The 25,996-nt window shown below is 33.3% G+C and overlaps 1 protein-coding gene across 1 annotated transcript in view; it reads left to right on the top strand.

Moving 5' to 3' along the window:
* The first annotated feature begins 7,028 nt into the window (after positions 1–7,028).
* The window catches only part of LOC128676350 (zwei Ig domain protein zig-8-like), a 45,958-nt gene continuing 26,990 nt past the window's right edge, over positions 7,029–25,996 (top strand). Inside the window, exon 1 of the mRNA XM_053756414.2 lies at positions 7,029–7,184. The gene's annotated coding sequence lies outside the window, so the exon portion shown is untranslated. The remainder of the gene's footprint in view (positions 7,185–25,996) is intronic.

The raw sequence follows: 25,996 nt of genomic DNA, 5'->3' as shown, positions 1-25,996 counted from the left end.
ATAAGTCATCCGACAGATAGACAGACAGATTATATTTTAAAAAATGGTAAGCCCTTCTGGCATGTTAGAACCCAACACTGTTTGAACGAGTTTCTTTCGGCATTTCTTCTCAGCAGTGGTCGTTACGAAATGCTAGAATATGACGTGAAATGTAAAGCTTGTGAAGGCCTAATTTCTGAATAAATTATTTGATTTAGAATATTATTTCAAATTATAATCAAACTTAAGATATCTCTTTCTATCTAAGGTTAAAAAAATATTAGTAACGTTGGCAAAGACAGTCACAAGCGTTTTCGGAGGGCTACTAAACGAGGGTCATATTTATGGAGGTCCATGGCATTCAATATGAGAAGGTTCCAAACGTTTTTTGAGACAGTAAATTGTAACAACTCTATCAAAATTTATGTACACGTCCGGCTCCATGGGAGATTTTTGTCATTTTCATGGTTTAAATAGAAACGACATTCTTTTATTGGAATCTCCGTACCTCTAAAAATAAATAGTATATTTATATGTTGACGAAAAATTTTGTTTGTCTAGTCCCATAAAATCCCACTCATAATTATTTTTCGTTAATATCTTCCATGTACAGACGACAGCCCAGTTACAGTTTGGAATGGATAGATTGGATGTTTATCGATATTATGTATTTATTATAAAATATAGTATCGTTGAGTTAGTACCCCATAACGACTCGAACTTACTGTGGGGCTAGCACAATCTGTGTGATTTGTCCTAATATATTTATTAAATATATATATGTAAAAATATAAAAGTACTTCGTAGTCTTAAAACTTAAATATGTTTATTTCGAAAATGTTGTCAATAAAGTTAACGTACAGAAATACCAACAATTGCGTTTTTCCAATTAAAAGTAACAACAACTACATAAATTTGTCGGAAAAATTCGCTAACAGAGAATTTTTTTTAATGCAAAAACGACAAAAATTTGCAAAAAAGGTTGCGCTAACTTTTATCGAGGCGATGTCAAAAATATCATTTGAAACGACGGCCAGTGGAATCTGACGCGAATGTCTTCGACACGAATTTTTGGAGATAGGTACAAAATGAAATCCTATTCAGAATATCATATAATGTGCCTTTTTCAATAATTATCGTGAAAATAGTCACCAAAACCTATAGTCATCACGCCGGGGTCACTAATAAAAATGTTAAAGCAAAATTTTGTAGAAAATAAAAATTCCAGCTTCATCGGAACAACAAACAAAAAGACAATTATTTATTTTTAAGAATCTACATAATAAAAAAGTAATAATTTTTACTAGCTCTAAATTATATCTGATTAGATTCTAATCTATTCATTAAATAAATAATTTAAAGTGGTGTGCAGAGTTATCGCATTGACTAATGCTGACTTTCAATAACACTTCCTTATGAAATTGCATTGCAAATGCTTTATAGAGGGCTATAACACAAGAATATTAGATCCGACAATAAAAACTAGAAACTTTCACATGTCAATTTAAAATGTCATTTTCATGTCAAATTTATACGTCATAGCAGCTGTTTCTTCCTCGGTCCAAATGCCCTTGTCAATTTTTAAAATACATTGAGGACACAAAAATCTGGATCATATTAGACAAAAGATAAAAAATCATGTGTTATATTTTTTATACAAATATCTGAGACTTTTTAAATATTTCTGCATTTGACATGGAGTAATTTTTTCATTGTTTTTTTCACCTGTTTCATTCCCCTGTCAATCTGAAAATAAATCGACATAATCGTACTCCAGAAAGTGCGGCCTGTTAGTAAATTCCAACAAATCGGCTAGAACGTATTTAATCTGTTTGATTTCTCACTATTATCTTCGCGTGTTCCAGGCTACATTTGGAGCTGGGACACTCTAAAGCCCAAATTTAGATACTTTAAAAAAAAATAATCCCTGGAGGAAATTAGGCGTTCGCGCAATGGCTCTTTTAGCGATTTCCCTGTTCCTTCCTCAATCATAGAGAGTAGGAGCCCTGAATACGCGTGCTTATATCATCTCTCGACGATATCAAACCAGATTTTTTTTTAGATTTGCTCCAACAACCTATAAAACAACTAAGTATTTCCAAATGTAACCTGTCACATAATTTACTGCGCGTAAAAGGTGTAATAAAATGTTCAGGAATGTTGCCAACATAAACAAAACAATTTACCGTCTTATTCGTTAAAACATCATGCGGTTTGTTAACTTGTTTTTGTTCAGGCATCTTTCGTCTCGTTTTTAGTGTAGAATGTTGAATAGGATTAAAAAAATAGTGATTGCACATTATCTTAGGGACGTATTATATCTATCTACTTATCAAAGATCAAAGTTTATGTAAAATATGTTTTATGATCTTAAACGTTTAATAGTAGAAAACAATTAGAAAGTTACGTAATTATCAGTTCCATAGTTTATTCTATCGTATCATAGTCTAGAGCAGGCCTACCATCAACTTTTACGATTCTAATGCAACTCAGTTAAATTTAGGCACCTAAAATGAATTCCGCATTCATACTAAAATGGAATATATAAATATTGACGAAAAATTTTGTTTGCCTAGTCCCATAAAGTCCCACTCATAATTATTTTTCGTTAATATCTTCCATGTACAGACGACAGCCCAGTTACAGTTTTATTATATGTATATAGTATAGAATATTCCTTTAGATTTTTCAAGAAATCGTGTCCGTGAAAATTTTGTGTAACACACGTTATGTTAATATTAATATATAGAAAGCATTAGGAAAAAATTACCACCTCGATGGCGCAGTGGTAAAGTGCTTGCCTTTGAACCGAGAGGTTCCGGGTTCGATACCCGGTCGGGTCATGATGGAAAATGATCTTTTTCTTATTGGCCTGTGTCTTGGATGTTTATCTATATATGTATTTGTTATAAAATATAGTATCGTTGAGTTAGTATCCCATAACACAAGTCTCGAACTTACTTTGGGGCTAGCTCAATCTGTGTGATCTGTCCTAATATATTTATTTATTTTTTAAAACTAACAAGATGGTTAATTTGCGATGCAGTTCAGTTTAGGTCGTAAAGTGGATCGCGTTAAGAGATGATGATAACCCCCCAGCGCTAAGAAATAAATAATTTCATGATGGCAACTCAACGGATTTTGGATTCAATTTTTACTACTATTTAGACATATATTCCCGACCTTGTGCAGGCTGGATCGTTAGTTATTATATGTACCTACCTATTAACATTATAATCTACAACTCAACAATATGCTCTGTACCCTGTATAGCCTTCAATCTCCGTGCAATACTTAATTTTTCCCGTATATTTCCGCTACGTGACAATGCGGGCGCTCCGTCACGTGTCGCGCGACGCGAAGATTATTGACACGGTAAATCAAGCAGATTGGACACGTTCTAGCCGATATGTTACAATAGATCGCGTTTGCTGGAGCGTCACTTTTGTAGATTATTTTCAGAGCAGCAAGAGAGAGAAGGAAGGTGTCGTGTGGTTGCGCCCTAGAATAGGAGCAATTTTTTTCTTCCCGTGGATGTCGTATACGGAGATTAGGGAGCACATAGGTTCAGCAGCAGAAAGGCGACAATAACATTCTCGAGGAGCATTCAACTGGTTGTAAAAATCTTCAAAACTTAATGGTAATTTTTTTACGTACAGTCAACAATACATTCACTTATACTGCATTAACCTCTATAGCGCGGTAATATCGGTGAGTTTGCAATGAATTTGGATAGGTTGATGTACTATTGACTGTACAGTCGCTATCCAGATTCCCGGAATATATACAGGAGTTCCGCTAGTAAAATAAATTGATTGATCTAATATATCCAGACATGGCCAGGCCCTATTTATTTTTGTTCGTGGTTCAGACCAAAATCACCAGATTTAGTAAAAAAAATCACAGAATTTTCAACTCGGCATTCCTTCTATCAAAGGCTCTATTGCACGCTCCATGCCAAGACTGGTACTGTCAACAAAATAAGCTCGAAGCCATTGTAAATTCGCTTCTATGTCGACTGCATACGGTCCATGCCTAACTTAGCATTTATGAGACTGTGCGATGTGTGATTATTGTGGCTCCCTAGGCGATGCTCGGGTGCGCCAATTATGGAGAAACGGCCCGAGTTTAGGAGTGAGTTGCACCAGTCAACTTGGCGATAACTTTAATCTGCGCAGAAAAATGCATAAGTACGCCGCGCTATTTTGTCTAAACGTCAGCGGCGCGCAGGTTAAAGTCAACGTTAAAGTTGACTGGTGCAAATCACCCTAAGTTTTTACAAGCTTCTATTTAGTTTCGCCTGTCTGTCTGTAATCAAATCTTGCGAATTTTCACCTACTATCCCTTGTCCTTCTTGGAATTTTCCTCATTGCTTCAGAATGACATTCATTATTATTATAAGCATTACCAGATGGTGCAGACAAGATCAAATCGCAGTGTGGGGCACCATGGTATACTGTAAGGTAAAATATTTTACTCGCCAATGCAAAATGACCTTTTTAACGACATCATAAACCTATGACAAAAATGTTTTTCTTTCTTTTTGTATTGTAAAATCTCTGATCATCCAGGAATGAGGATATAGGTTAGGTTGTGTATTCTTGTCTGTTATTTTGTTACTAGATAGATCAAATTCGTAAATCAATCAATACATAAGTAAATTAATGTCATTCATCAATGTCTGATTCATCAATATTATCTCTCTCTCTTTCTCAATATTATCAATTTATTATATGTAGACTACATAACGTGCATCTCATCTCTCTTCAATAGTGACTGAAGAAAGTAGACGCAAGCCAGGCGGTCAGTTTTATCACAACGAACACTTAAAAAATGTGAGAATTTTTTTTACGCAAACCCTGCGGCCTTTCAGCCCGGAATGCAACCAAGACGCGAAAATGAAATAGAAAATATGACATATCTTCCAGAAGATTTCAGATAATTTGAAATTAACATAGAGAATTAACATAGAAATTAACATCTGTTGTTAACTATATAGAAAATTAATAGTTAAAGAAAATCGCTGATAGAAATACTTGTCTCATTGAATAATATTTAATTTTTGTAAGATAATATATACTTAACTACGGTTTAATACTTTACAATTAGCTGCTTGACGACTATTGTTTTAATTCGCACTCCTGATTCATTGTCATAGTAATTTAAGTACCCATTTTTGACGCTCAAAGTTTGTAATTATATATGTATATTATGTTTCACAGCTTCATTCTTCGGATTTACATATTGTAGTAGCGCCACCTACTGTCAGCCTTGCACGGTAGTTTAAAGTTTTTTTTTATATATATGGCAACACTCTCGCATATTCGTAGTGGGGACACACATTCCGAGTTTCAGTCATGTAGTTTAAAGATGCTCAATTGCTCAATGGTCAATTTTGTTTACTTAGTTATTTCGTAGTATTTAAGGGTCGGGTTATTATTATTTTTTATCATTCAAAAAATGATACAGGGTGGGTGATGGTAAATCGCTTCGAATGAAGCTGTTCACATAATTATGATCGAACTTCACTTGGAAGTTCGTTTGATCTTAATTTTTTTGTAAATGTTTATATTACAAAACTGTATGTTGCCATAAGAAAAATAAAATATAACACTGGAAGCAAGAATTTATAATTAAACTTTGTAATACACAATTAAATTGAGGTAGGTATACACTTGAGCATCGTGTGAATTCTTAGAACGGCTTCCTGTTTTATCCGAATGAGCGTTTCTTGGAATAATCATCTCGATAATTTCAGAATAGGCCTTTATAAATTAAACATCAAAACTGATCGCGAGAAATTCTATTTTTTACTTCAATAATCGATATCGTATATTTTTTTTTATGTAATCTTCCGTCTGGGAGTTTACCACGAGTATCATCTTCAAAGGAAAAGATCCTTTATTTAAATGTTCCATATTTTTTTCTATTATGTGATATTGTTTATTAATTTTATCTATTATAGTTTTTAGTCGTTTCTGTTAATGTTATTATATGTTCTATTTTTTAAATTATTTTATTCTGTAATATTTGTTTCTTTTGTACATGTATGATATTAAACAGTGTGCATGGTGCTCAAAATTATTTTAAAGCGGACGAAATGCGATAGTAGGCTTCGTCACAGATACTTCCAGAATATTACCAGTAATACTTTTGTCAATATCACCAATAAACAAATATAGGTCATATTAGCTAACATTTTTAGAGTAGACTATATTATATGAAAAAATACGGAATGTGTGTACTTGATATTTATTTTCAAATTCATTATTAAAACTTATATTTTTAACGTGGTTAATAACTATACTTTTTACTATGATTTTGTAATTGAGATATACTCGCCCGTGACCCGTGACTCATTCGCGGTAGGTCCATTGAAAATCGGCGTTCAAGTTACTGATGTGACTGTAACATATGCTGAATGCGTCTATTTGCCGAAATGAACCCACGGTACAACGTGACAACTCTGCTTACACACTGGTATTCGCTTGTATGATAAGATTTTTTTCTACTTACATGTTTGTTATCATTATTTTGTATTGTGGTGTTTTTGGCAATAAATGTTCATTCATTCAGTCATTCATTCATTTATTCATTCATTCATTCATTCATTTATAAAAATCTTAAAATTGAGCTATGATACAGGTATAGTTTTTTAATACCTACCCATGTCCAATTTATTGATTGAAATTTGAGCCATAATACAACACAAAATGAGAGCTATCATTTTATTATCAACACAATTGTACGCTGCAACTTCGTTTATCATTTTCATTCATGAAACAAAGTAAAATCTCTTCTCTACTATAAATTTGGAGTACCATTTCTATCTGTTGACTACAAGAAGCGACTGTTAGGTGTAAACCTTGTTCATTGCTCGGTCAGTGAGGATACATCCGTTGTCACAGAAGAGAATGTGACAGTGTATAACAGATTGGATGAAAAGGTAGTTGGTTAAGTGGTGTATAGCGCGCTTGCGCGGTGCGGTGTGGTCTATGCTAGCCTCTTTCCCCGCAGTCTACCGCGCCCGTCCCTGCGATTAGCTCGCGCCAACGCGTCTCCCCCCCTCCCCCCTAACACGTCAAAATAACAAATTGATTTATACCCGAGCGAAGTTAGCCAAAACTTGTATGACTTCGATCAAGTATCAAAATCATCGAGTCGCGCACGCAGTCGATGCTGGCAACTTTAGTGATGTGAAATAGGTAGGTTACATATTTTTGAATTTAGAATTTTGTGCGATCTGTCATCGTTTTGGGTGACAGTGGATGAATGATAGCAAATATTTCTAGGCCTTTTGTGAGCGAGCGGTATTTTGACGAGTCACGATGATAACAGCGAATGCTTCTTTTCTGTGCGGCGTAAATAAATTTCTTACGATATTTATACCTAATATGACATCTTGGATGTTGTCTTTTTATTTATACTTTAAAATATAATCTGGCTGAAATAAAAATGTCTATTTCTACAAATAATTATGGTTCACTATTTAAAAATAGATTTGAAACAACAACGTCTATCGAATTTCTTAAAACTTCCCACCTTCTTACGTGTATTTTAAGCTATACTTTCAGCTGTCTATCTTGCCTGGTCTGTTTAGGACCGAATTGACTGAAATTCTCTCTCTAAAAACAAGTTTGGCTTCTTTCAATCCAAATCTAATGGAAAAAAATCAAAAGTATACACCTATTTCAAGACAACTTCAAAACAATTCTAACGACGTAAACAGTAACGCTGTAATCTTCACGTCTCTATTCATAAAAAAGTTAAAGCGCTAAATTTTAAGCTGAAAATATTTTGTCACTATTGCACGTAACAATTTTTGTCATTGACAGACCGAGACAAATTTTAAATAACCTCAAAATAAACAATCTTAATAAATTATTATTAAGGTTGTATTTTTACACAAAAAACATGGACGTTTTAAACTTTATTTTTGTAGATTAGAAATTATTTATTTTTGTATATTAAAAATAAACTTTAAAACGTCCATTAACTTTATTTTTAATCTACAAAAATAAATAATAAGATTAGAATAAGATTCAGCAAATAAGCTCTTAAACCTAATGGGTTTAAGAGCTTATTTACTAAATCTTATTTATTAAGAAACCACGGAAAAGGTGAACAACCTTTTTTCGCGGAAAAATTCTGGGCGAGGTCTTTGTTAGTCGATTCTCACCTCTCTAGGGACAAGTAAGGGAAAAGCAGCTTTGAATATGTTGTTAAAGCTTTACTTGTATATTCTAATATGACAATGAATATTGTATGTTACATCTCGTTTCAGCTACATTTATGTAAATAAATAATTTGAGATTTGTTAAAGTAAGTTTTGTTTGTAAATAAGGTTTAACAGTTCTGCAGTATTTATTTTATTTAATAGCACGTGAAATGGTAATCTTATAGGCAATATATTATAAGAAAAATATTCATCATCCTCATCTGCAGCCCTCCGCGACCCACTGCTGGGCATAGGCCTCCTTCCGTCTCCGCCAACCATCACTGTCCTGGCCCATCCCCATCCAGTTGTTGCCAACAATTTCCTTCACATCATCGACCCATCTAGCCGGAAAAAAAAGAAAGAAAAATATTTACTTTTTTTACATAATAAATTTATTTAATAAATTACCAGTATTGTATTGTTCATAGTCGTATTCCTCATGGCTGGGGGTCGTGGTCATTACTTGGAATTAAACACAATAACAACTTTCTTGGCATTATGAATGGAGTGGTTAACCATTGCCTTCTCCATTTAATACACAAGTTAATAATAATCAACCAGTGTGCTGGTTTCCTCACGATATTTTCCTTCACCGGAAGTAAGTGGTGGTCGATGAAAATATATTCAAAAAAATTCAAATTCAAATCATTTATTCAGAAATTAGACCTTCACAGGCACTTTTTCTCGTCAATCTTTATATTTATAGTTATTTCTCACAAACTACTGGACTATACATGAGTTAGATTGGTATACAAATTCATATGGCACGAGTAGGATTCCAATTTGGGACCTTTCGATCCACAGGCGGGCGTCTTAATCATTACACCGTCACCGCTTCCAGTATTGTATTATTAACCTACATATCCACGACCATACATGGCGTGCAATTCGTCGAATTTTCTACCATTAGCCGAATTAAATTACACTTGCTAAATATTAAACTCATTTGAGGGGGGGTCTAATTTGTCATTCTGTCTTCATTATGAACTTGGCTGGGTGTTGTGTAAATTAATTACAATTTAATTAAACCACGGTTTTGATCAGATGGAAGCGTTTGCTTTCTACTGTTTCGTTTCAAAATAAAACGTCAGTCGGCTAAAGACGCGTTTATACCAAACGATCGAATATCCGTGGTCAGACTGGCCAGGCATTATTGAACAGCCTGAATAGGAATAGAATGAGAATAATAATATGGTCGTTTTGTATAGACGCACCTTAAACTGTCGAAAGATGCAGTTCGTTTCAGGTTGTCTAAAGAAGCGATTCCCAAAATGTTCCCGCGATCCTAAGACTCTGTAAAACACATGCCGAGGTTTAATTATTGCATTTTGTACGTACAAATTTTAATTTATGACTTCATCATATTCATGGCTTTCTAAAAAACCCTTCAAAAATGTTTGAGAACTTGTAATCTAGGACATAATCTCCTTCCATATACACATTAACGAGCACTTATCATTAACTTGATTTACCGTGTTGTTAATTTTGTTTTAGTTAAAATGTTTCAATTTATTATTTGTTACTTAATTGTAACAGTGTATTACACTGTTGTAGGCTTAAAAATTTTGATCGTATTTCGCATTTTATCAGTCACTATGTTTGGACATTTAGAGAATGACACACGCTAATAGGTTAGAAGCCATGGCCTCTTCCCCTCCAATAAGTATCCCCGTGTCAATCACCTGACACCACTCAACGCTGCACGGCAATCCATCATAATTCAGCCGTCACTCAGTCAATATTGTACTAGACGCTTGAACCACGTAATAAAATGTAAGGGTCGCAGGTTTTTTTACCCTCCGCTCTTTGAGCTAGTGTTGCCAAAAAAATCGATAGTTATATCGATAGTTGACCTAGAAAGTCATATAAACTATCGATAGTGTTGATAGTATAATAACAAATAATAAACTATCGACATTGTCGATACTATTATAGGTATGATGACTATAATGTATTAGTAATAGAGGAAAACTAAAGAAGAAATAGATGGATTGAAGTATAGTGAGTATTATGTGAAATAGCAATGGGCGAAGTGCGAGTTAGCATTTCACTTCTCACCATCGAATCGATTCGAAATGAGCCACTGCGAACCAATCACATTGCGCCATTGTGACGCAACGACAGCCACACTGCAATGTCATTGGTTCGCTGCGTCTCACTTCGAGTCGATTCGATGGTGAGAAGTGATATGCTAACCCGCACTAACCCCTCTGGGCACACAAGTTACAGAGCTAAATGAAAAAAGTTAACCGACCGGAGATAAGCGGGTAAAAGGTTAAGAAGAAGGAGAGTATCGATACTCAGATGACAGAGATCTCATCTGAGCGTGTTCCCGGTTTCTTCCAGGGACCAGCCCAGGGACTGCTAAAGAAAAGAAAAGATTATGTTTATTCTTCTATACAGTCGATAGTGATCGAAACTATCAATAGTTACACTATTTCCAAACTATCGATAGTGACTCGATAGTGTCCTATCAGTAGGCAACACTACTTTGAGCTGTTATTTTCCACAGTTTTAGGTATGTTTTTATACCAAATAAACAAGGATGAATGTTAAGCTTTTTAGACGACTCGGTCTGTCAAAATTTTTGGTCGTATTTTCCGGTAAATTGTTTTTATAAGAGCTCAAAAGCCATAGGAACGTGGGAAAACCTCGTGACTTTCTGGGAATAAATGAGCATTAGATTTAACAAATATTTCCACTTCAAGTATACATGTAAAGTGGTGGAAGTATTATTTTATGTTGTTTAAATAGCGGCTGATAACTATCAATACTTGGTAATCCTAACATTGCTCGAAAACAGCGCTTTTGGATTTTGAAGGCTAAATCCTTGTCTGTAGAATATTTAAATGTGAGACATATATAAACGTAATTTTAGGTTATGTATATCAAGATATTACAAAACTCATTTGCTTATTTGGGTCAGTGATTGATTAGTCTAATTAGAGTTCCAAATATCCTAAGTCAACTGATTCCTGTCAGGTTTATTGCAGCTACGTTCATTACGCAATAATTATTTGGGAGGCTTTATTTGTTAATTAATCATGACCTTTTGGAGCATTATCTAAGATAAGCTCAAGCACTAAACTTGTAGAGGTCCTTGACCTCTCTTAATTTAATCAGATTGAGACCCAGGCTTACCTGGGACAGACCTAAGATGGCCTGTAAACGGTTAAATTAATTGCGCAATTTGTAAATGAACGACATGAATACTTGACCGAAGTGGGCAGTTTCATTTTCTAAAATCCTTTTTATTCAATCATATTTTGGCGACCTCCGTGGCCTAATGGTCATCACGCCGGACTTTCTTGGCCGGTCTGGACGCCGGGTTCGATCCCCGGTCAATTAAAGATGAAAAATGAACTTTTCTGATTAATTCTTGGGCGTTTTCTATATGAATACGTATGTATTGTTATAAAATATAGTGTCGTTGAGTTAGTAACCCATAACACAAGACTCACATTTGTTTTATTTATTTATATTGTACAAATTCGTACACGGATCGGCTTAGTCCAAAAATATTGTACATCTAAGTCAGTAAATAACAGATTTCTCTACAATAATATTTTTTAATTTTTTAACATATTAAAACTAAATATGCTAATACAATTATAATCTAGCCTAATAGCGGGCTAATGAGTAATTTTACATTGGCCTAGTTTTATAACGCTCGTAGTTTAAGAATGTGTCCACCAGCACTTTTTCTTACTGTCTCTATTAAGGGGAAGTCTTTTTTTTTTCATGAGTTTTTATTTACACTAATTTGTCACTAACACATAACACTATAGATTTTTGTTGGCACTATCACTGGAAATTATGTGTGAAATGGAGAAGACAATGGCAAACCAATCCATTACTAATGCCAAGAAAGTTGTTATGTGTGTAATTCCACGTAATGATCCTCAGTCATGAGGAATATGACTATGAAGATTTTATTAGGCATTAAGCTAAGCAGCAAGACTATATCGGCTCAGCAACGTGGAGAGGATTGGTGAGAATCGCCTGGAATAGACGTGTCGGTCGCCCGAACTACCTCTGGAGTGACGATGTACTGAGAGACCTGGATTTCGAAGAACCGACTGGCAAAAACGATGCAGAATAAGAAACAGTAAAAAGTTAAAGTATCAAAGGCCTAGATCCTCTTTGGAATCGCTGGAGCCAGCGAAAGTCATTCAAAAAAATTGTTATTCAAAAAAAAGTAAAAAATATATAAGCTAAAGTATGTTTTGTCTCCTTCTATCAATAGCAAATATTATAAAGTGTGATAGTAACATATTTTATCTTAAAGTATGCTTTAACTTTTTTATGAGTAACTGAGAATGTATTTCAATATGAATATCTATTCCACTGAAACTTAGTACGTGTAATCGTAAAGTTAAATCAATTTGTGAAAACGACCGCATGTTATTAGTAACAGTAACCTAACATAATATTCGGGAAACGACAACAGAAATTAGTTACCTATATGAATGGGACTATTCAATATCAAAATCAAATCATTTATTCAGAAATGAGGCCTTTACAGGCACTTTTTCACTTCATATTCTAAATTAAATGATGTTTACCAAAGCTACAAACTACTAGCATTTCGGAACGACCACTGCTGAGAAGAAATGCCGAAAGAAACTCATTAAAACAGTGTTGGTCCCTATTATGCCAGAAGGGCTTACCATTTTTTAAATACATATAAATTTATGTATATTTTTTTATCAGTAATATAACAATGTAAGTACACATATATTTTAATTCAACCGCAACATGGATATTTTCTTTATCAAATATTTTTGTAATAATGATGTCTCCATTGTTTTTATGAACATCGCTCATCCGATCTCGTTTCATTTCACATTCTATGTTTTGAAACTAGATCTCTTAAATATGTTATTTCACTTGCTTTTAAAAATATTATTATTTTGTATATCAACGAAAAGTGTTTTTCTCATCATCATAGGGTGCCATCTTCGAATTGAAGTTTGGTTGGAAGTCAGCATACTGAAACCCTCGCGGCTTTGGGCCGTTATTTTCAGTTGGGTATATCTAAGTCCGGTCCAATCCAATTTATGTCATCAAACTACTTCCGTCGAGGGCGGCCAGGAGGTCTTTTGCCAGGAAGTCTTTTGCCAGGAGATCTTTTGCCAGGAGGTCTTTTGCCAGGTCTTTTGCCAGGAAGTGTTTTTCTGCAACTGACAAAATGTAAAAATAATGAAGTAAAATATTACTAAAATTCACTCCGTTCAGATTTGTAATTGTAAAAAAAAACACAGATCCCTACATTTTCAAATTTCCGTATGTCAACATCGGTATTTAAAGTTTAATTCGATGTTGCCTTTTATAAAGTTATACAAACGGGATTTAATTCAATTAATTATGTGCAAGGATTTAAACTGTCCTATTGAAATTTGTTAAACAATGAATCACAATTAGAATCTATGAACGATTCAATATTGACAGCTTTTAATTACAATTAATTGTTGCTATTAAAACCTTCCTAAGGATATTTTAATATTGTTGAATTTATAGTACCAAAACGTCACCTCGCTTATGTCATACACATAACAGTTTATGTGAATAGATAGGTGTTTGATTATCAGTTTTCCAGGGAAATTAACACACGCGTAGAATAAAATGTCACAACATTTATTTTGTACCATTTTTTCTTTGACGTACGGTTTTGACATAAAATATTTTGGCATAATAGGTGTAAGGCATGTATGATTTTTTGGCATACGGGTAAATGTGGCATTTAATTAACTTTTACGTTAGGTTAATTATGCTTAGAAATCATTATGCCATAATACACTATGCTATATTACAATTTTTATGCTTATATATATATGCTTTCTATATATATACATACATACATATATATATTATTATTATTAATATTAACATAACGTGTGTTACACAAAATTTTGTGTATCATGTCCGTGAAAATTTTGTGTAACACACGTTATGTTAATATTAATATATAGAAAGCATTAGGAAAAAATTACCACCTCGATGGCGCAGTGGTAAAGTGCTTGCCTCTGAACCGAGAGGTTCCGGGTTCGATACCCGGTCGGGTCATGATGGAATGGATAGATTGGATGTTTATCGATATTATGTATTTGTTATAAAATATAGTATCGTTGAGTTAGTATCCCATAACACACGTCTCGTACTTACTGTGGGGCTAGCACAATCTGTGTGACTTATCCTATATATATATATATAGACCCAGACAAATACAATATACCTAACTCGGAATATTTCGTGCACTAGATTACGTTTTAAAGTAAAATAAATTTATTTTAAGCTAAGGAGGTGAATCAAATAACTTGTGTTTAGAAGTTTTGTTCTATGCATTAGGTTAAACATACGTTAGACTTTAAACTTCCAAAGTTCGTGAGATAAGCTCCAAGTGTATCTAAATTAGATTTAAATACGAAGTTGAATCGGAAAGTTGTTGTTTATCTATTTTAACGAATGAACGAACTCAAAATTAGAAATCTTTGGTATTAGGGTTTCGTAGCCATATGGCAAAAACGGAACACTTATAGTTTCGCCATGTCCGTTTGTCCGTGTGTCATTTTATCGTCTTTTTATTCGGAGACAATGCGTATTATATTATTAAAATTTGGTAGGAAGGTGTATTCATTGAACAGCTACAAAATTGTGCAGTATAATTTTGAAAAATAAAATTATTAAGGGTTGCACTCCATACTGGTAACTGAGGAATGAAAAAACTCCCAAAATGTTTAGACAACATAGCTTTTTCATGTCATTGAATAGGTATTTAAAAATAATGTGCCATTTATGTAAAATAGTTTTTTTTATTTTTATTTTTCCAATATTTTGGGAAATATTTGCTTCTAAATTAGTAAAAAGTCTGTTCATTGTGCAATGAAAGATTGTGAAAAAAATTGAAACAGTTTTTTTTATTGAACTCATCACAACTATTACTACATAGTATAAAAATAATCGCGATGTCTATCTGTTCCTATATACGCTTAAATCTTTAAAACTACACAACGAGATAGATTTTTTTAATACAGAGAGTGATTCAAAAAAATAGGTAAATTGCATTGTTTCGTTATTTTTTTCTTTTTGTTTGCACATTTACTGGGGTGGAGGGTTGATATCCTGAGATACAGGAATCTTCCTAGTTTAGGTATCAACCCACCATAATACTTCTTCCTTTTTATTAAGTTAATATATTAAGATAATTTAAGTAATTCTGAAGTTGTTTTGTAAACTTTTTAGTGGTTATTTTGAGACAATAAATATTTATTACTTTTATAAATGTTTTCTCCTTTTTTTAAATAAAAATAAAAAATGATATACGCCTCATACGCGGTCCGAAGCCAAGCGTAAGAGGGAAAAGTTTTATATGCTGAATGTAGACGTGACGAAGTTAGGAATTTACGTGTGATTCGGCATGTGTTTAGTATTACCGCCTTCTGGATCAAGGAGAGTGTATTATCTGGTATGTCTAAGGTGTTCAAGCTGTGTTTCAGTGATGTAGGTATGATGCCAGTTGAAGACAATACAATAGGTATAATGTGAACAGTTTGCGCTTTCTACTGAGTTTTGATTTCGATTGCTAAGTCTTGATATTTTCTTAACTTTTCAGAGATAGTTGTCTGTAGATTATGTGTATTAGTTACTGCAATATTTATGAGGTAAACTTTTTTATGAATTTTATCGTGCACAGTAATGTCGGGTCTGTTGAAGTCAATAGTTTTGTCAGTTATGATAGTTATTATTATTATTATATTATTCAGGATGAAAGTTAGGTGTATAATTTATTATTACCCGAGCGAAGCCGGGACAGAAAAACAAATCAAATATTCCGTTAAGAATGAGACCACCTATTTCAAATATTACTTTTCCAGTATAAATTGTGAAAGGTTTTAGAGAAAAATAGAAAAATGGCTCGAACAAAAGCCGAAACAAACGAACCACGAAAACGAAAACGGATAACATAACCATATTATTGGATGTGTTTACAAAAATAATAATAAACCCAATATCACACAATGACAATCGTAACACCGGTAAGACGTCTTCGGAATCAAACTTATGAGCTTTAACCCTATTGATTTAAGAGCCACATCAAGTATTTATTCGACGTGACCAAATTGAATAAGGACCGTGTTACAACGAGGTCGTTGATTGTTAACACAAAGTCACAAATGACTGACAATGGACTGGATCGCTTTTATCCGACTGTTGTTGAAATGTTGGTTGTGTTTTTTGATCGTGTGATCAAGTATGACCATAGATTTTGATACTATCGTGTGCATTTACTTGAAGACAAAAGTACCAAAATCACATTAGTACTATTTTATTACAAACATAGCAACATTTTGCAGATTTTATAATATTTTATTGGCACTCAAAGTTTACCTTTGTAAAGTTTATGTGAATATTAATTTTACACAAATTTCTGTTTATTTCCAGAAATTAAACAAAAAATGTCATAATGTTTGTTTACCGTTTAACAATTCAAATTATGAATAATCTCTATTTGCAAATTTAAACTATTATTATAAAGAGGTAGCGTTTGTGAGTTTGTGACTTTGTGAATTTGTATGTTTGAGGCGGGTAATCTCCGAAACTACCGAACTGATGTTAAAAATTATTTCACCATTAGAAAGGTACATTATCCAAGATTGCTATAGGCTATAGTTTTAGGGCAACATCTAGTAATAAACTAAAATAAAAATTTAAAAAATCCCAGACTCGACCACCGATTTTGCTGACGTTATCTCATCTGCTAGTAAAGAGTTCACGGTTGCCAAACGCACATTTTCCAAATATAACTAAGAACACTGTAGATTAAATTATCTTTCAAATTAAAATCTGGCAGCTACGACGCCACGGACAGACATACAGAAACACAGACGTGTTAATGTTATACTTATAACTCTCCTTCTGTCGTCGTTGGTAAAAAAAAAAAACACAATTTGACAAATTTAAAATTAAATTATTTAAAAAATGTTAAACCCAATATCGGAACAGCAGCTTCGTACATTGAATCGTACCAGATGTTCAGACAAAGGCATCTTAACAAAAAGTAATTATAAAGGGGATTAGGCCGCTCCGAAAATAAAGGGTTTAGAACGATACTCACCGTATAATTGAAATGTTCAAACGTAATTACCTTTTTTCTATATTATTTTCATCACTCTGGGTCAGAAGTTTTTTCATTGCATATTTCTAGGTCGCTATTTTTTGTTGGCTAGTGCGCCGGTAGTAGTTATAACATAATACCTCTGCAAAACAAGGGTTGTCATTCGCGTTTTCTTTTATTTTTTCCTCCTTCTCAACTAATTACGAACGTGCAGTTAAGGCTTTTGTCACAGTACCCTGTAATTAAACTGGCTCTCTCACCCTTCAAACTGTAACACAACAATCCAAACACTGCTGTTTGGTAGCAGAAATGGGTGACAAAGCAGATAACAGAAGTACAAAGGACATAAATCTACTTTCTTGGTAATATTTTAATTAATAAATCAGATACTACATGTAAAAGAGATTTTACCAAAAAAGTCGTTCTATGTCCGTAGGCTGCGGTGACCACTTCCCATCACATGGACCGAATGCCTGTTTGCTTGTTCAGTAGTATAAAAAAGTTTATCATTTCTCTTGATGATGATGATAAAAAGACTAATTTTAAACTTAACCTAATTAAAATTTAATTTTAAAAGACTAATATAATTTGCCATACGCCCGAAAACTCTTTAAAAAAATTAAATTCCTTAGATTGAAAAAAACATAGGTAATTATTTTTCCCGAAAGAAATCGTCCTTTTGTAGACGAGACACTCGATTAAAGCATCTATTAATCCATCGCAATCGGCTGTCAATTGGTTATCGATCATGGAGCTTCGATAACAGACGCGAATTTTAGTCGAGTCATTTGAAGTTCATTAGTGTGTCTGTTTTGATGTGTCTACGAAGATTGTGTTTTCTAACTTATTTTTAAGGGGGTTTTCTCATATATATATCATCCCATTGCTTCCTCAGTTATAGAGCTAAAATGAAAAAACTAAAAATAAAAGTCATTTATTTCAGACGAGTCTCTATTTATAAGCATTAAAATTTTAGCCATAATATAATATTATGCCATATTTTTTCTTGGATATTATAATTTTTTTTTTAATTTACGCTTTAACTATAAAAATTAATGAAATTTAAAGAAACTAATTTTACCCGTATGCCAAAAATAGATTGTGCCTTAGAACTATTATGCCAAAATATTTTATACCAAAACCGGTATGCCTAAGAACAATATGACAAAATAAATTATGTGAAAATAGAGACCCTTTTCAGAACATAGGGTGATGATATAGTAACAAAGCAGACTCAACTCCGATGCTCCATGGCTAAGGAAGAAACCGGGAAAACAATAGGGAGAAATAAAAAGATTTCATACTAAATAGTCCATTTTCTTCTAATTAAACTATAATAACACGCGTGAATCAATTCTCAAAAGGAATCAAAGTAAAATTTTAGTTATTCTTTTATCGCGTATTCTAACACTGGTAAAATTTATTTATTACTATCATTCAAATTCTCGTATATTTGTCATATTTAGTTCTATTCCCCGTTTTCCGCTACGTGTCTCGTTCTTCAACGTGTCCGATCACATTTCCCGTTACGCGTCCCACTCCCGCTACCCGTAACGCGTGCCGAACATTTGATGGACCCTCATTAAAAATAATAAAATTTCGCATACATTTCCACCCCTATATCATTCCCCTAGAGATCAATTTTCAAAATCTAGTTATATTTTACTAACTATATAGATTACCAACTACAAATTTAAATAAAAAATTTCATGTCAAATTTTATACAAACTTGCAACCCCTATTTCCCCCTATAGGGATGTAATTTACAAAATCTATTTAATGCATTATTTTTTTTTTTACCAATTACAAATTTAAATTTAAAATTTCATGTGTCTCACGTCAAAAATGAAGAAGTTTCATACAAACTGGAAACCCCTATTTCACCCCTTTAAGGATGAATATCGAAATATCCTTTCTTAGCGGATGTCTCCAAATCACACTCTACCTTTCTGCCAAATTTCATCTTCATGAGCTCAGTAGTTTTCGAGATTTCGTGATACGTGAGTCAGTGTTTTTCGCTTTTATATAAATAGATTGAAATTAACTTACAAATACAATTCATTTTTCTTCTCCGCTTCGCACGGTCCCGGAACCAGGTCTATTCAAAACAGATCATTTTCATCCTGATCTGACCGGAGATGGAACCATTAGGCTACAGAGGTCCCCAAGAAAAGGATAAAACCCTAGATATACATTGCATATTTACAATTTAATTATATTATAGATCATAAGATACCATAATCGGAAGACCAAACCACAGCCGGGCGACCGCCCCGCCACAATCGCTTCACAGGATTAAGTAACGAATTCTTCTTTCGTCCCTTCGTTTCCCAATCAAACCATCATCGGTCAAGCGTGAATGATCGAATTTTCCAATACAACACTCCCGGATAAAGCTGTTTGCCAAATAGTAAATATATTTTTTGAAATCAATAATGACAAATACAGCGGTATTTTAACAACACTTAATAAAACTTTAATGCAAATGTGCAATCATACAGGTACGGATTTAAGGACAGAACAATGATAACTTATAACATAACACAAGTAATTTTGACGTTAACTTTAACCAGAAAAATTAAAAGTACGCCATTTTATATAAACAATAGCAGCCCGTAGGTTTAAGTTGATGTCAAAATTGACCGGAGCAACCCATTCTCAGTTACCTACCATTTAGCTTTGTCGTGTAACCTAACCCGTCAGACGTGTGATTCCGCCCTAGAATAGGACCACTCCATATCCCCCGTGGATGTCGTACAAGGATGACAAGGATACAGTGCCTTGACAGTTTGATAGCACTCGAAGCATAGCCAAGGAGATTGACGTCAAGAAAGCGAACGATTTGGAAATTGTAAGAACAAAGACCGTGGACTCCTATGGGTCTTTATGCGTTGGTAATAACGGCGAATTTACAATGAATTTGTGTAGGTAGATGTGCTATTGATTGTACTTATATACAATTATCATAAATCAATTTAGGGCTTTCAATAATAAGGCTGTATTGAGGCAATATAAATTATTCAAATCACATCCCATTTCCTTTTGATGAATAAGAACGAAAGGTCAAAAAACGAACAAAAAAAAACATATTTTTTGTAAGCGTTAACTAATCATTCTTATCACTTCAATTAATATTCTATCTAATTAATCTCATTTTATTCACAGGGAAAAATGTTCTTACTAAAAACATTCACGTCTGTAATTCCCCAATGAAGAGTCGAGAACAAGAATACAGGAATAAGAAAACGTTAGAGAATCTTTTAGAAAGACAGTGATTGTATGCAAATCGGTAGATCGGAGATAAAAAAGACAAGCATTTCCCGATACATTCTGTATTCAGATCAACAATAGTCAGAATGTTGCGATAAATTACACCACAAGTACATTATAATTATTTTTTATGTTGTTTTGATTCAACGAAAAAAAAATATTTAACTAAGTTATCGATGAAACATGATAAGCAAGTGATATTACCCAAGAATAGGACCAGGCGAGTAAGGGAGACACAAGTTTGACAGCTGATAGGTAGGCGATTACAGTCTGAAAGAATCTGTAAAACAGATTCTTCTGAAAACCTTCAAAAAATGTAAGTTGAAACATTACGAAACCTGTTTCACGTAAATATTTGATGCCTAAATGAATTTCCCTAAATGTTTATAAAAAACAACAAAAAAAAAAGAAACTAGAGAAATCATCGCAGCATAAAAGAACACATGAATTTATAATAGTAATGATGGATTTTGAAAATATGATGAAGGCAGAATAAATGGATAATTATAATTCATGCTTGTATAATATTTATCGTTATGTTCCAATGATCCACGTTTCTCGATTTTGTGATACACTCAGGCATCTAAAAATAAGTCGACTCCTTGCAAACAACTTGTTATGTTAACAGACTAAAATGTCACGATAATAATGTCGATATCGACATAGCGGAAAGTTTTCCACGAAAAGGATTCCACGATTAATATTGTCCAAGTTCTCCAAATTAGTGAGCCGTCAAAGTAGGGACTCACTAAAACAAAAGTTCTCTGTCATTGTTCCGTGTGGGTATTATCAATTCCTCAACCATTAATTAATTTAAAAGTAGCGGTCTGCCCCGGCTTCGCTCAGGTAAAACTATATATATATATATATATATATATATATATATATATATATATATATATATATATATCGATAGGCCCATCGATAAATTCAAAAACTATCGAACCGATATTTGTAATTCTAGAGGAAGGTTTATGTGTCGATGGGCTTATCGATATTATCGATTAGTATAGCCTTTATCGATTGAAACTATATAGGTAGTTCGGTAAAGCTAGCCAAGATCTACAGATAGTGGAGGGGCGTGGTGACCACTACGCTACGGAGATCGTCAGAATCAGATCCCTATTTTTATGCGTACAATTTTATGTCACAATTTAACATGGCTTAATTTTACTTATCATACAAATAGTTACGCATAATATTAATTTGGCACAATGTTTTACGCACATTTTTTTACGCATACCCTACCTTAGGCATAACAATTTTTAAGCATAATATTCTAAAGCATATTGGCGGCTTATGGGTGGCCCAAGAGCCACCCCGCCGCACCCTAACCTACTGCTACACTAAAGCTTTATGCAAATCAAAATTATGGTAAAATACATTAGCCTAAACTATATTTATGCTTATTGAAAATGTATGCCAAAAACAATTATGTCAAAATATTATTATGTCAAAAATATATATGTCTAAATCTTATGCTAAATTGAATTAGGATAAAAAAATTATGCGAAAAAAGGGATCCCGTAAGAATCATCAAGAATAATGATCCAGGAGGAGGTATAGTTGGGAGACGTTAAAATGGCTGACGATTATAATATTGATGGGTACCTAATTCTCAGCCTATTCCATGATAGATAACACAAGAAAATATTAAAGAAACTATACATTACGATGGCGAAACTTGATTTTATTTTGTGTTGTTTATTTAACGCTGCGGTTACGAGTTCCCCGTTTCCCTTACAAGGCAATTTTCTTTACGGCCCAACGTAAAAGAATGTTTCGCGGTAAAAATATATACTGATATATATATTGTGTGTTTGTGTTACCCCATACATTTGTTACGGTGTCCGAACCAGATAAAATACTGCGATTTCTTACTGATAAATGTGTTATGTAAATTTATAGACGTGGTATGGTAGTAAATAGGTACGTATTTTTTAACAGAAGTTCGTGGAAATTTTGCGATTAATGTTGTTTATTGACGTCTTTATACCTAGTCGTGTATTCGCGGTTTCACTCTTGGCTGTGACATCCGAAAGCCGGAAGCTCTTGTAATATTGTCAATTGATATCAGCAGGGCTTTATAGTCTTCAGTCGTACGACATAAAGCTAAATCTGTTACCAGTTTTAGCAAACTCGATTAGAACGAAAGATGTGATTGCCAGCCTTTTTGTCAACATAAAATGTGACCTATGTTATTAAATATAGCTGACATTTTAACGACGATGTTCGTTCTCGGAAATATTCGTGCTAATCCAGTGTAAAAATATAAATTGGGAGATAGTCCAAGCAGGTTATTCTGATAATATAAAAGCAATATATTATGGAACAAACAAAAACATAATTTTTATTAGCCAAATAATATTATATGACCAAATAAGAAATGAAACTGACATTTCATAATAAAAGTAACATTGTATATAGTATATGTCAAAGAATGTTTTTCTTAAAAACTTTTATTTTTTCAACTAATGATACACGGGCACATCGGCATAAAGCCGGCTCCACACTAGCGTGGACAGTTCTCCGAACTTGGCGGATACGATATACATTGCTGGTTTTTCATTGCGGTAAATAAACGCACCTGTACAAACTATGCAATATTCATGCATTCGCATCATCTGACGTTCCGCGATAGTGTGCAGCCAAACGGTCTATAAAACATAATTAATGCAAAAACTATTCATGTATATAAACCGATTTTCCTCTTACTACTAAAATAATTTTGTTGTAATTTGGTATTATTCAGCAAAATACATTGGGCATATTTTGTAATATTCGACATAAAAGCTTACATAACGCGGCTTTCGATGAAATCGGGTACATGGATAGTATTAATATTCTTAGAATAATAAACTCTTCTTCTCGGAATATTCGCCACAACGTTTTGTTACTGTAAAAGTCCGTATATAGGTAAATCTTAGGTTTTTTCAGAAAATCTTAGGATTTACCGGTATGGGTTGGTAAATGTAAGGATTTATAAATAATTAACGATTTTTTTGGACTTTTTCCATTGGAATTTAGTATATGCTAGGTTTTGCTACTGATGGCTGGTAAATTTTGGCATTTATTTTTCAGTCAAAACCTTACATATTTTAAATTATTTTCATTTGGTAAGTATTTTTATTTATAAATGTTTTTAACTTTTAAAGGTAATATACTTTAAAGGTAAGGTAAAACCTTTAAAATACTTCTTAAATAGTAAAAAATAACAAAAGTAAAATTATTTTCTCAACATTTACCGCGCCTTTGATTTAAATCTTAAGATTTACCAAGTAAAGGTGGTAAAAGATCGAATCGCAAAATTGTTCGGACTTTTACCATTAAGAGTTGGTAAATCTTAGGTTTTACTGGAATATCCTAGGATTTACGGCAGTTCGTGCTTTTACAGTTTTTTTCGTTGAAAGAATGTGAAAACTAATATTTATTAAATTATTTATTAATATAAATGGGAGCACTAAAAATACGTGATAATTATCGAATTTGATTTACTTCGAATCGAATGCCAGCTCAACACAGTCGGCGAACAGTTTGCCAAATTTTGGCGGATTCGGTACATATTGCTGGTTTTTCATTGCGGTAAATAAATGCACTCAAGACTAACTACGCAATGATCACGCATTCACGTCGGCGTGTGTCTGAGTTCGGCGATAGGGTGAATAACGACATATGTAGGAATACGCTTAAAATGGAATGATAAAAAATGTGTAATCTTGGACGAATCAGTGATACATTTATGCCATGTGTCAAAAAACGAACAAAAAATATTTGAGATTGACAAAAGTAGCAATCGACGTCACATATCTAGAAGTCAAAAACGATTCTATTACATACTTTAATGAGAACTAAAAATACTAAATATCTCTATAAATAAAGTTGATCAATTAAAGTGACATTTGATTATCGTGTTTCATTATGTAATAACGCATTGTTACCACATATCTGTGATTTAAACATTTCATTTTATACCCAGCCAACCCTATGGAATGATGATAGATCATGGATTTAGTAAGTACTTCGTTGTACGTAGTATCTACTAATTCCATGTGATAGAATGAATTATGACATGAATGATGACAGATGTCAATCTAATCAAATCGGAATATCAAAATGGCGTTTATGTAAGGAAATATTGTCACAATTTCTGCCATCATCATCATATCGAATATGTTATTGCTAATAGTACTGGTGTCAGATTTTATTAAAGTCGCTTAAAGGCATCTGACTCATGACTTTTACGACTACTTACCGCCATCTAGTGGCAAGTAGTCGCATACACACTAGTGAGCTAAACTGTCCATCAGTGTGCAGGTTTCCTCACGATGTTCTCCTTCACCGGAAGTAAGTGCTGGTCGATGAAATCTACTAAGTTTATGTATATGAGTCAGATTGGTATACAAACTCTATGGCACGAGTAGGATACGAACCTGAGACCTTTCGATCCATAATAATTTCTCTTCTAAATATTAATTATGGTTAATTATGGTATAGGTTTTTTTTCATACATTATTATAAAAAATCATTGTAAGAAACAATAATGGTAAGCCCTTCTGGCATGATAGGGACCAACACTGTTCAAATGTTTCTTTCGGCATTTCTTCTCAGCATTGGTCGTTCCGAAATGCCAGTAGTTTGTAGCTTGTGAGAAATAACTATAAATATAAAAATTGCCTGTGAAGGTCTAATTTCTAAATAAATGATTTGAACAAATACAAATACGATTTAATAATGCTGTTTAAAAACTACAGCTGCTTAACTGTCAGAGACACCAAACTCACTCACGAGCAAAATTGGGCGTAAACCTAATTAAATTAGAGGTGAGTTGCACCATAAAATTTGACGTTGATTTTAACCAGCGCGCCGCTGACGTGTTTAGACAAAATGTCGTACTTCGCGTTTTTAACGTCAAAGTTGACGGTACAACCCACCCTTAGTTTTAATTTGATTAATTGAAATTCTTTCGCCAACCCGCGACGGTTTGGTCTGTTGTTTATGCAGATTTCGAAGTATAATTCGTTTTATTCATTTTGTTTCGGCGCGACCCCGCCATTTTATCATTATATATTTTTTATACAGCGGGCACAACTAGGACTTCTTTTTTCATAATTCACTTTGGGCACCAAAAAAAATGGCACTAATAATTTGATATGATCATATTATTGGACGAAAAAAATATATTTCATAATGGCATCATAAATGAAACGTAATAAAGTTGTGGAATTTTTCAGTAATTTGCCTCAGTAACGTCTGAAGTAAACTCCAGATTATTAATATTTCCAATTGTCACTTCATCTCTGAAAAATATACATTACACATCTAGATAGAAACTCAACAAAGAAGCAAAGCAATATAATAACAAATATGTACGGAGACATATAAAGGTATAGTTTGAAAATTTTAAATCTTCTAAA

This window comes from Plodia interpunctella, chromosome 16 (assembly GCF_027563975.2).
Source record: "Plodia interpunctella isolate USDA-ARS_2022_Savannah chromosome 16, ilPloInte3.2, whole genome shotgun sequence".
Lineage (NCBI taxonomy): Eukaryota > Metazoa > Arthropoda > Insecta > Lepidoptera > Pyralidae > Plodia > Plodia interpunctella.
This window is presented reverse-complemented; position numbering and strand designations above follow the sequence as displayed.